Below are 11,338 nucleotides of genomic sequence, written 5' to 3'. Positions count from 1 at the left end.
CTGAAGCCTTATTGAATCACGCCAGTGAAACTGGCCAATGGCGTTCAAGCGCGCGAAATATGAGGGGGCTCGTCACTATATAAAGCAGCGCTTGTACGTCATCCATTCAGAATCTTTGACTGAAGCAACTAGGCATTGTAAGATCCTGAGCTCGGTGACACGGCAATAAGAGCAATGTCTCGTTCCCTCATTTCGGGGAACCGAGGTTACGTGAGTAACCGTAGTCACTCTACATTGCTTTGGGAACGTATAAAATCCCGCCGTGTCACAGCGATGGAGCCAAGCTCGACTAAGTATGTCAAGTTTCACATTCTGAGCCGTAATGAGAATGGCAATGATTTTGGCACTCTTAGTAAACACAGCTCAGGTCTACAGGACCTAGTCGAAACCATGTAAAGTCAGGGGCGCGGCAGCTAGACGATGCCGCGTCACATCAGGGGCGGAGTTAACTCCGGTGAAACAAAGAATGTGAAATGGCGGCGGCTTCGGCGCTTTCACAAATAGATTAGTTGAAATTGTTTAATTTCAATTAAATCATGTTATAATGCACAGCCGTACCGGTATGATGGTGACCAAGTCCTAAAAGACTGTGATAAATACAGTCATAATACTGTGATAAACTGATAGGGACAGCATTGAATTGGTGGTGCGTCTATACAGGGTGTATACGACCTAGTCGAAACCAATGATACACATCTCAGATCATGGCTGAGTAAGCGTGTGCGCTGCTCGCACTGACAGCACATGCGAGGCAAGCGACGACACATCTAGGTTATAAAACCTCACGAAAGTGCTGGGTGACGACCACCTGCCGCCGTACAAATGTCCTGAATAGATATGCCATTTGCCCAGGCCCAGGATGATGCGAGGCCGCGGGTTGAGTGGGCATGAACCCCCATCGGACATTCCACACCTTTAGAGCTGTAAGCCAAAGCAATTGCGTCGACAATCCAGTGTGACAGCCTTTGCTTGGACATCCTTTTGTATGTCCACCGAAACATACGAATAGCTGCTCCGAGAGTCTGAACTGTCTAGAGCGCTCGATATAAGTACGCACCGCTCGTACAGGGCACAGCAGTGTATTAAGCGGCTCTGTCCGGGTTGGTGTTTCGGGGCGGAAAGCAGATAGTGATATGACCTGCGCTTTAAATGGAGTCGAAAGCACTTTAGGCACATAACCTTTTCTAGGCTTCAAGGTGAGTCTGCAATCACCTGGCCCGAATTGGAGAGTGTGTCAATGAATAAAACAGCGGGCAGTGAGTGTTCTCCGCTGATGCGAAGAGATCCACCTCCGCCCTGCCTAATACACTCCAAATCATTTTGACTGTCAAAGGGTGTAATCTCCACTCCCCGTGGATTATCCCGCCCCTCGACAGTAAATCCGCACCGTAGTTCAGGCGTCCGGGGACATGTACTGCCCGGATGGAGAGGAGGTGTCGATCTGCCCACAGAAGGAGGTCTCTCGCCAGTTGCAGCAGTGGTCGTGAGTTCACACCGCCTTGGTGATTTATAAACGCTACCACTGTCATGCTGTCCGTCCTGATGAGAATGTGACGGTGAAGAATGTCTGGGAGAAAGCACTCGAGCGCTAGGTGCACAGCACGGATCTCCAGACAGTTTATGTGCCATGACTTCTCCGTTTCTGACCACGTCCCGACGGCTGGTCTGCCATCGCATACGGCTCCCCAACTCGCAGAGGTGGGGACAAGTCACACATGGTCAAGTCCAAGCAAGTCTCAAGTCTTAACCATCAAGTCTCGAGTCAAGTCTCAAGTCACAGTTCAGACAAATCAAGCAAGTCAAGTCAAGTCAAGGGTTCACCCTAAGCAAGTCAAGTCGAGTCGTGATAAGTTTCAAGTCAAGTCAAGTCACAGTACTAAAATAAATAGAGGTTAATTTTTTCGTTACATATTTATTTTTGCACAGAAAAGATTAACTTGTATACATATATTATGTATCTTATTCATTATACATTTGCTATATATAAATTATATGCATATGTGTGCTACATTAATATCTGAAAATAAAATTGTGTTGCTTACACAAAACTTTTAAAATCCAATCTAAGATGTATAATCCAATCTGTCTAATTCAGTTTAATTGAAACTGTCTAAAATGTGTAGCATTTACAGAAAATAAGGTTTGCCAAGATGTTAGCACTAAGCTAGCTATATATATATATATATATATATATATTAGTGCTGTCAATCGATTAAAACAAATAACTAATTAATCGCACTTTTTTCTAAAATTAATCGTGATTAATCACGCTTAACCCCACCTAACATTAAAGTTTTTAAACAATCTTCACATGTACACTGTACAAACAACATAAAGACAGTATATTTTTAATATTTCTTTAATGGTATCTTTTTTATGATTGAAGGCCAGCATCACTGATATCAATACTACTGATGTCTCTATAAAATATTTTTGCCCCCTGAATATTTAACCATTGACTGTAGCCATTCAGCATTACAGTATAATTGAGAGCTATCAATTTTAACATTTATTAGACTTAACGTCTAATTTAAGTGAACTTAAAACAATCTTCACATGAACCCATTATAATAAATGACATATTTAGCTAGCTGTGCCCTTCAGCAGAAATATACAGAAAATTAATACTTACCAAACACTAAATTCTAAATTAAATATAGATGAACCCCTTAAAACTATAAAAGTTATTGATTTCCTCTTTTTTTCTTTTGTTCTTGGATTAATAGACATCACAGCAGCTGGTTATTCATTTATTTGCCTGCTATTGCTTTAAAAGCTGCTGCTGCTGAAGGTGATGGGCATCTGACATGCATCTTATTTTCTCACAAATCTCTTTACATTTTCTGACTCACTTCAGGTCTGAAAGTCTCAACTAATGAGCGGATGAGTTGAATTGGGTATTTTAGATGAGGGAGACAGTGCTAGGGTGCCTCAGGACAGTTTTTAAAACCATTTCAGAGACATGCACTTAAATGTGACGCATATATAACATATTGCATGCATGCACACCGTTTAAGGCAGCTTTAATCGCCTTTTTGGTAACTTCATGCCTTAACTGACGGCATAACTACGACATCGCATGCACGTAGTTTCTTTCGCTGTATGATATGAAATGATATAGGCTACAGCGCGCACCGGCACCTTTGTGCGTGTATTTGAAGCGTGCGCGCTACGAGCACAGTATCTTTTACGCGCTTGTTTGACTCGCGTCTGGCGTGGAGGCGACGTATAGAGCACGTGTCTGAAACTTCTCCCGTTTGATGTGGTCATAAAGACATTCTGCATCTAAATAAACGCAATCCTTTGCAAGAAAAAAAGAGACAGAGGCAGCAGTTGCGAATGGGGTGGCCAACCCTAGCCCCGCCCCTGCGTTAATTGCGTTTAATATTTTTAACGCGATCTGAAAATAATTAATAGCATGCGTTAACGCGCTACTGGACATCTCTGCGATGGACACGTAATATACACGTTTCATACTGATTATATAATCTGAGAATATTTGTTTTCTATTTGAACTGGTTCATTATAAAAACATTTCACGTTCTATATATTTATACTGTTTGGTTTATTTTAATTATTTTACAGTGCACAACATTTTGTTGTTATTGTGAGTGTACACACACACACACACAAAGTAGACACTTAACAGATTCAAACGATGTAATTATTATTGTCTGTATGTCCAAAAAAAAAACTTTTTAAGTGCAAGTGATCACACCAGCGCCTCCATGTTAGCCTGTCATGCAGTATAAGCGCACTGCTATTCAGCTTCCACACGCACTCCACACAAACACTTGAAAATGCGCACATTTAATATTGAATTATAGCCTACGTTACATGCCCACTCATTTTAAGATGCCCCTCAACATTAAAATTCAGGCTACCTCACTGTTATAGTCAAATTCCCCACATCTACAAGACATATCAATGATGATAATGATCACATCTAATAAGAAAAAAATAAAACATAATATGCAACCAAGGCCAAATTATGACAAACATAAATTATTAATTAATTAGATTAATCGTTACTGACTAAAAAGAAATTACTTTCCTTGTGGTTCTTGAAATGTCGGATAAAATTTGACGTTGTGGTTGTCGTCTCGGATATTCTTTCTTGCATACTCTGCATCTGGCAAATCTTTTTTTATTGGCACGGTCCAGTTCAAAGTCCTTATAGCCAAACGAGACTATTTGTGGAGCTTGACTACTGTTTGGCGCAGTTTCAATTGTGCAGCGTTAAAGGCACAGACGCTGATTGGTGCTGACGTCACAATAGTTATTTTTTAAAACGAATTTTATTGCTGTTTGTTTATTATAAATTCAAGTCATTGTCGAGTCTTCCACTTCAAGTCAAGTCAAGTCTCAAGTCACTTGCTCTCAAGTCAAAGTGAAGTCAAGTCATTTTCATACTTTAATCAAGCAAGTCGCAAGTCCTGAAAATTGTGACTCGAGTCAGACTCGAGTCAAGTCATGTGACTCGAGTCCCCCACCTCTGCCAACCCGTACTCGATGCATCTGTCGTAACATTCTTTCTCCTGATCACTTGGTCAATACGAACACCCCGGCGATATAGAGTCATATCGCGCCAAGGGTTCAGCGTATGCAAACAGTCGCGCGTCACTTTGATGTGGCACCGTTCTGTGGCACCCGGATCTTTAGCCAGAGCTGAAGCGGACACATATGTAGGAGCCCTAGATTGCACACTGTTGAGGCGGCAGCCATCTGGCCGAGCGTCCTCTGAAAGCATTTCAGCGGGGGAGAACGCCCTAGTTTGAAGACTGCGAGATAACTGATCAGTTTTCGTGAGCGCTCCTCCGACAGACGCGCTCGCATTTTGATTCACTCATTCAGCTCTACTCCTAAAAAGGAGATGTTCTGGCTCGGTACCAGCATGCTCTTTTGCATATTTACAGTGAGTCCTAAGCTCTGAACGTGAGCGAGGAGTCTGGGTTTGTCGCTGAGCAGCGCGCTCTCTGACTGGGCTAACACTAGCCAGTCGTCGAGATAGTTCAGGATGCACATTCCGCTCTGCTTCAGAGGAGAGAGAGCAGCATTCATCCATTTCGTAAACGGACGAGGGGCCAGACATAAGCCAAAGGTCTGCGGAAGAACTGAAGCGTGTAGCCGTTCTTTATTGATTTCATAACCCACTCTGATACCCCTGGCAGTGCCTGCCACACTTCTGTGAACTGTGACAGCGGGCGAGGCGGACTGCACACCATGAGGGATAACTCGCCGTTGGGGGGCGGGGAGGTTAATACCACACAAGTGTGAGAGTGAGTGATGGGGGAGAGGGGAGTGAGAGGAGGAAAATTGCCCTGATATTGAGGTGATTTTTTTTACTTTATTGCACTGCACTGTGGAACAGTCAAAACACAAACATGACAATCGTTCTCGCCGCCCGCCACAGGCAAGGGGGCGTGGTGAACACACACAGCGGAGCGAGCAGACTTTCTCAGTGGCTCGTCTTCGGCACTGAGTGTAGCTTTCCTCCTCCGAGAGACAACATCAGGAACACGGCTTTAATTCCGTAGCCGGTGGCCTGCGGTCTCTGTCAGGGCCGGGTCTCTGGCCCTTCGAGCCCTGGCGGCGCTTCGGCCAAGGCTGTCTTGGCCTCACCGCCGGCTCATGCTCTCGCCGAACCGCAGCAGGAGGGGCGAACTGTCTTGGCGCACGCTGCGCTGAGGATGAGCGGGAACGCGCAGGAGGGATCGCGCCAGCGCGCTTTGGTAAGAAGTGGCTAATGGCCTTCGATTGCTTCTGCGCTTCAACGAAGCGCTCCGTGAACGTCTCTACCGCCGCTCCAAAGAGACCTGAGGGATTCACGGGAGCGTCCAGAAGAGCCGTCTTCTCTGAATCTTTCAACTCGGTCAGAGTCACCCACAGGTGACGATCCAGCACCACAAGATTCCCCATATTGCGGCCGATCGCTCGAGCTGTCACCTTCGTCTCTCTGAGGGCCAGATCTGTGGCGCGTCGGAGCTCTTTGAAGACTTCAGGGTCCGGGCCACCTTCATCCAGGGACTGAAGAAGCTTGGCCTGATACACCTGAAGTATTGCCATCACATGCAGTGTTGAAGCTGCCTGGCCCGCCACCGAGAAAGCCTTGCCAGCGAAGTTTGCGGTGGCGCGGCAAGGTTTAGAGAGGAGAGACGCGTTGTTTCTCACCCTCCAGTTCGCCGCGGCTGCAGGACAGAGGTGGGCAGCGACGGCTTCCTCCACGGGGGGAAGTTTAACATACCCCGCTTGGTCAGCGCCGTCCACTGACGACAGAAGGGAGGATCCCGGATTGTGCACCCAACTGGTGAGCGGTGCGGTGCGTTCCACGACTTCGCTATCTCGTCGTGCACCTCCGGGAAAAAGGGGCCGGGTCTCCGCGGGGTGTCCTTTCGGCCGCGGTCCGACTGGAGGAACCACTCGTCAAGACGGCATCTGGCCAGCTCGGTAGGAGGCGCCCACTCCAGACCGAGCTCATCAACCGCCTTGGTCAGGATGCGTAGGAGCTCAACATCACTGTGATGGAGGTCCCCAGCATCACTGCTGGGCGCAGTGTAATCCAGTGGGCTGTTGGACCACTCCTCTCTCGCAGACGCTGCCACCGAGATGGCATCATCCTCATCCTCCTCCATGGCTCCGAAAGACACCACATCTTGCGCGCTGGGGGAGGGGCGGAGATCAGCGGCCATGAAGCGCACTGGAAGAGTCCGGAGACTCATATCTCCGCAGTGAGGGCAGTCCGACCCAGGCAGAAGACGCACGATTCGTGGCCATCAGAGGGTTCGATTGGCTCTACACAGGAGAGGCAATCGCGAGAGGTCATCTTTGTTCGCCCGAAGCTCACCGGAACACAGCAGGGGAAGAAGGCGTGTCCGCTACAGCGTGTAGTTCATCACGGTGAGTAGTAGATTCTTTTGATAGGCTTCTTGCTGAAGGAAAAAATTCTGAATGGATGATGTACAAGCGCTGCTTTATATAGTGACGAGCCCCCTCATATTTCGTGCGCTTGAACGCCATTGGCCAGTTTCACTGGCGTGATTCAATAAGGCTTTAGTAATATTCGAGGAAAATGTATTTCCCAAAGCAATGTAGAGTGACTGAATTGAAGGGGAACTTTTATTCTATCATGTTTGGTTTCATAGTGACGAAAGATTCTGTGTGCTTAATGGAACCACCAGACATCATGCTGCCTGTGAGTATGACAGCTTTTAAAACGGTCATGTAAAATAATGAGTTTAACTGAGTTTAATTAGTGGTTACAGGGTGAAGGCCCATCCACAGTTGAGGAGGATGAGGAGACAGTGTCTGTATGTTCAAGGATGCCTGAGGTAGTCACAGGTTCCATGTGATACTGTATTGTATATTTAAAAGTGTACTTGTGTGATGAGGTGATCATAATGTGTTTTCAAATATTATTGGCTGCAGGATGCTGACACCGTTCTAGAGCCCTCTCAGTCTGGGACCACATGTGACAAAGTGACTATTAAGAAATTAAAACAATGTGCCAAGGGCATTCAATGAAATAACTGAAATATATGTTGCTACAGAACCCAGAAAACATAAAAGGAGTATATAAACGCTACCTCCTTAAACAAATGGAAGCAATTGATACTGACATCCAGTATAAAAAACTGAAGATGAGAAAGTTGGAGCTGGAAATTCAACAACTACAGAAAAATGCAAGTAGCAATGCCATTTAAAAAAAGGGAAAAAAAAGACATTTTTGATCATTTTCCACAACATTTATTTATGTTTTCACCCCTAACAGGCAGCTTCACTCTGAATAAAGGAAAAGATTAAAGATTTTGACTTCTGTGTGTCTGTTAAATTAAGGGGAAAGTTGAGGGGCCAGTGAAAAATTTTAAAGGCTACACATGGTTTGGACCATATTAAGCAAAATAATTATTGGCATATGTGTCTCGTATAACTCTGCCTGTTCCATTTTCTTCTAATACTGCTTCAATGCCCCAGTCTTCCTCTGCAACAATCCTTGGTTGCTTCTCTCTCCTCAGACAGGCAATATTATGGAGCACTACACAAGCAACTACAATGTCACATGCCCTAGGTGGAGTCACTCAGAGATGCTTCAGGCACTGGAACCTTGACTTTATGAGCCCAAATGCCATCTCTATACGACCTCTTGTGCGTGCATGGGCAATGTTGTAGCTGTGCTGTGCCTCTGTCTGGGGCTCCTGATAGGGAGTCAAGAGGTAAGGCAGGCATGCGTATCCCTTGTTTCCCAGCAAAACTCCTGAGAATTCACCTGCATAGAAATAATTTTTTGTTTTTTAGTACAAATTAAATTGAAGACTTTTTGCCATTCGTTAAGTGACTAGCATACCTCTTGCTGGTAGACTGATGAGGCTCAAAATATTCTGGAGTCATGCACAGAGCCTGGCCATTTGGCCTCTACATTTGTGATGAAGCAATCTGCATCACAGATCATCAAAAAAAAAAAAACCCAAGCCAGAAGTAGGGGACATGTTGGTCTGTGCATCAGGTTTTTGTTCAGTTAAAAAGTTTCACCATTCTTGTCTTCGCATTAAAAGAATCCCTAAACAGTGGGTATGTCCCAGCTGCAGAAAAATGATCAATTCACAAAAAACGAATGTTGAGACAATCTGAAAAGGAGTAAAAGATTGTATCCCTCTCCTTCTCTCAGCTACTGATTTGTCTGTCCAGAAGCATGTAAAACATCAGTATCTCTTCGAAATGAATGTCACAAGCTACAAGAAATGTATATAAAAATAGGTTTATTTAGCTGTTACACATCTACTGTCATTTACATTTGCTCAGATATCAAAAGAGTACAAAAGATTTTAAAACATTTGTAAGAGCACAACATACTTTCAGCATTTTGTCAAGGTATATCGTGTCATTTTCTTTGTCACATTACATTAAAATTACCCCTGATGTCACATGGACTATTTTACTGATGTCCTTGCTATGTTTCTGGACCTTGATCATGGTAGTAGCCTTGCTGTCTATGGCAGGGTCAGAGAGCTCTCAGAATTCAAGATGAACAAAGGTTTTGGAACGACATGAGGGTGAGTAATTAATGACAGAATTTTCATTTTTTGGTGAACTATCCCTTTAATGGTAGAAAAAGTTTGTTCCTCTGTCTTTTCCCCAGCACAATCAGCAATGTGGATTTCAAAAACTATATGGATGGGTCGATCCATCAAGGTGATAGAGTGGTCTAGAACGGCCCCAGAGTTCTAGAAGAAAAAAAGAAGAGACAATCCAAAAAGTCTGAACACACAAATTAATGAAAAACATATGGACGTTTTAGTAACTCCAACAGGGCCACCAAAACTACATGATGAAACAGAGCTTTACCTTCTAAGTTTAGCACCTCCAATGACATCTCTGGGAAAATAGAACAAACCAGAGCCAAAATAGAGATGCTACGTATCCTGGATGACCTGGATGCGCAGAGTCAGGCACATCCTGGGCCAGGTGTTTGGTAGCTGGAATGATCCACATTAAAATATTGTGGCACCCTCAGCTTCCTCAGCATATCTTGTGCCATATTCATAGTTATAGTTCAGTGAGATGTAATTTATTGATTTATTTGCCTGTCTGTTTTGCTTGTTTGCTAAATTGTTTCCTAATCCTGTTTTATGATTTAGATTACATACTGATACTGTTACTGCAACTATTTTCATTAAAACTATCCATGTATTCATTACTGTTTTATCTTGTCTTATGGCTCACGTAGTAAAATCCATTTAATGAATTACTGTTTAGAGATAATTTCTTCTTTCTTCCAATAACATCATATTATTACAGTGTAAATCAGATATACAAATAGGTTAAATAGAAAATTGCTTACCTCAAAGTTTTTCCTTTGGCCCAGTTGGTGTCCAGTAATTTATAGACATCCCTGTGATGTCAGGTCCAATAACTGACAGCAGGTCCTCCATTTGCTGTGTACTCATCCTGAAGTACTGCAGGTCCTGTTCTGGGCTTATTTGCAGCTCCTGAACAAGGTGGTGGTAAGCGCCAAATATTGTCCTTTTTTCATTTAGAGGGTGTACCCAAATATGATGAACTCTTTTGGGTGTTTTTTTGTATTCGCCGACGTAAAAGTAGCAGTACAGCAGTTTTTTTGTTGTCAGACAAATTTCGATCTGTTTGAGAAGAACAGGAAAAACAGGGCATTCATACAAAAACCTTAATATGTTACATAAGTTAATTGTATACCCACATTATGCATTTTTCTTGGCAACTAGGGAATAAACAGCCCTGTATATATTTACATCTAGGACTATACAAACATTCAATGGCCACACCATGGTATTATCTATGATTTTCTTTATTGTCATCAAATCAGATTATTATTCTGTATGCATTATTTAGAAGTGAATATTCTTTATTACCATAAAAATTAAATATATAAAAGATATTATAAACTAAAATACAGTACATTTGTTTAATTGAAATAAAAACTTTATAAGGTGTTTGGTTACATTTTCACTCAGGTTCGCTAAACAATATTGCTACTATGTAACAGTTGTCTAGATGACAGATACAACAAAACAATAACAGACTTATCATAACAGATTATTTTCATTGATTAACATTCAAAACTCAGCTATTATCAATTAAAATAATATATTTAAAATAATAATCATTATAAATTAAGTTTAAACTCACCTATCTTGCAGCTCAGAACTTGATTCCAAATTAAGCTCCCGCATATAGAATGTGCACTTCTGGTGTGCAACCCCCATTAGTAACCCTGTAGTCATTGATTAGCTTGTTCAGGTGTGTTTGATTATGATTGGAGCCAGAGGTGGAAAGTAACTAATTACAAATACTTTAGTTATAGTACTTGAGTACATTTTTTCTACTTTCTTGAGTATAATTAAATTGTGGTACTTTTACTGTGGGGCGTTCAAACTGCACTTTGCTTTGACTGTCAATCACCGGCGTTGTCGTTTTAAATCAGCATCATTAGCGTTTCCGTATTTTAGTGAATGTAAGCTATGCTCTGATTTTAAATCATAATTTTGTCAGCTCCTGTAATGGGCTTATGGCTCCTAGACGATTTATTCATATCCAAAACGAGACTATGTGAACATTACGGCGTGCTAAACACTCTCATGTAGTGCATGTTTCACTCATACTCGAAGCCAGAGGGTGCTCGCTGCAGAAAGTCCAAAACGGCCTAGTAGAAGTAAAAACTTATGATGTGCAGGAAATCCCTAATATGGACAAAGGCATCCCGCTATTGCTGTAGCTAAAAAAAGGTCATTTCAGGTCATTGCGAGGTAATAAATATAGTATATGAATAATGCAGTGCTAACTCACGAAACATTTAATACAGTATAGA

General features: G+C 42.9%; 1 protein-coding gene across 1 annotated transcript in view; it reads left to right on the top strand.

The window, feature by feature from the left end:
* Positions 1-11,338, top strand: part of LOC306861610 (polyunsaturated fatty acid 5-lipoxygenase-like) — a 587,266-nt gene that overhangs the window by 105,459 nt on the left and 470,469 nt on the right. The gene's annotated exons all lie outside the window — the stretch shown is intronic.

This window comes from Barbus barbus (assembly GCF_936440315.1).
Source record: "Barbus barbus genome assembly, chromosome: 42".
In the NCBI taxonomy this organism is placed as follows: domain Eukaryota; kingdom Metazoa; phylum Chordata; class Actinopteri; order Cypriniformes; family Cyprinidae; genus Barbus; species Barbus barbus.
The sequence above is the reverse complement of the archived record's forward strand: the minus strand, read 5'-3'. Positions and strand labels throughout refer to the sequence as shown.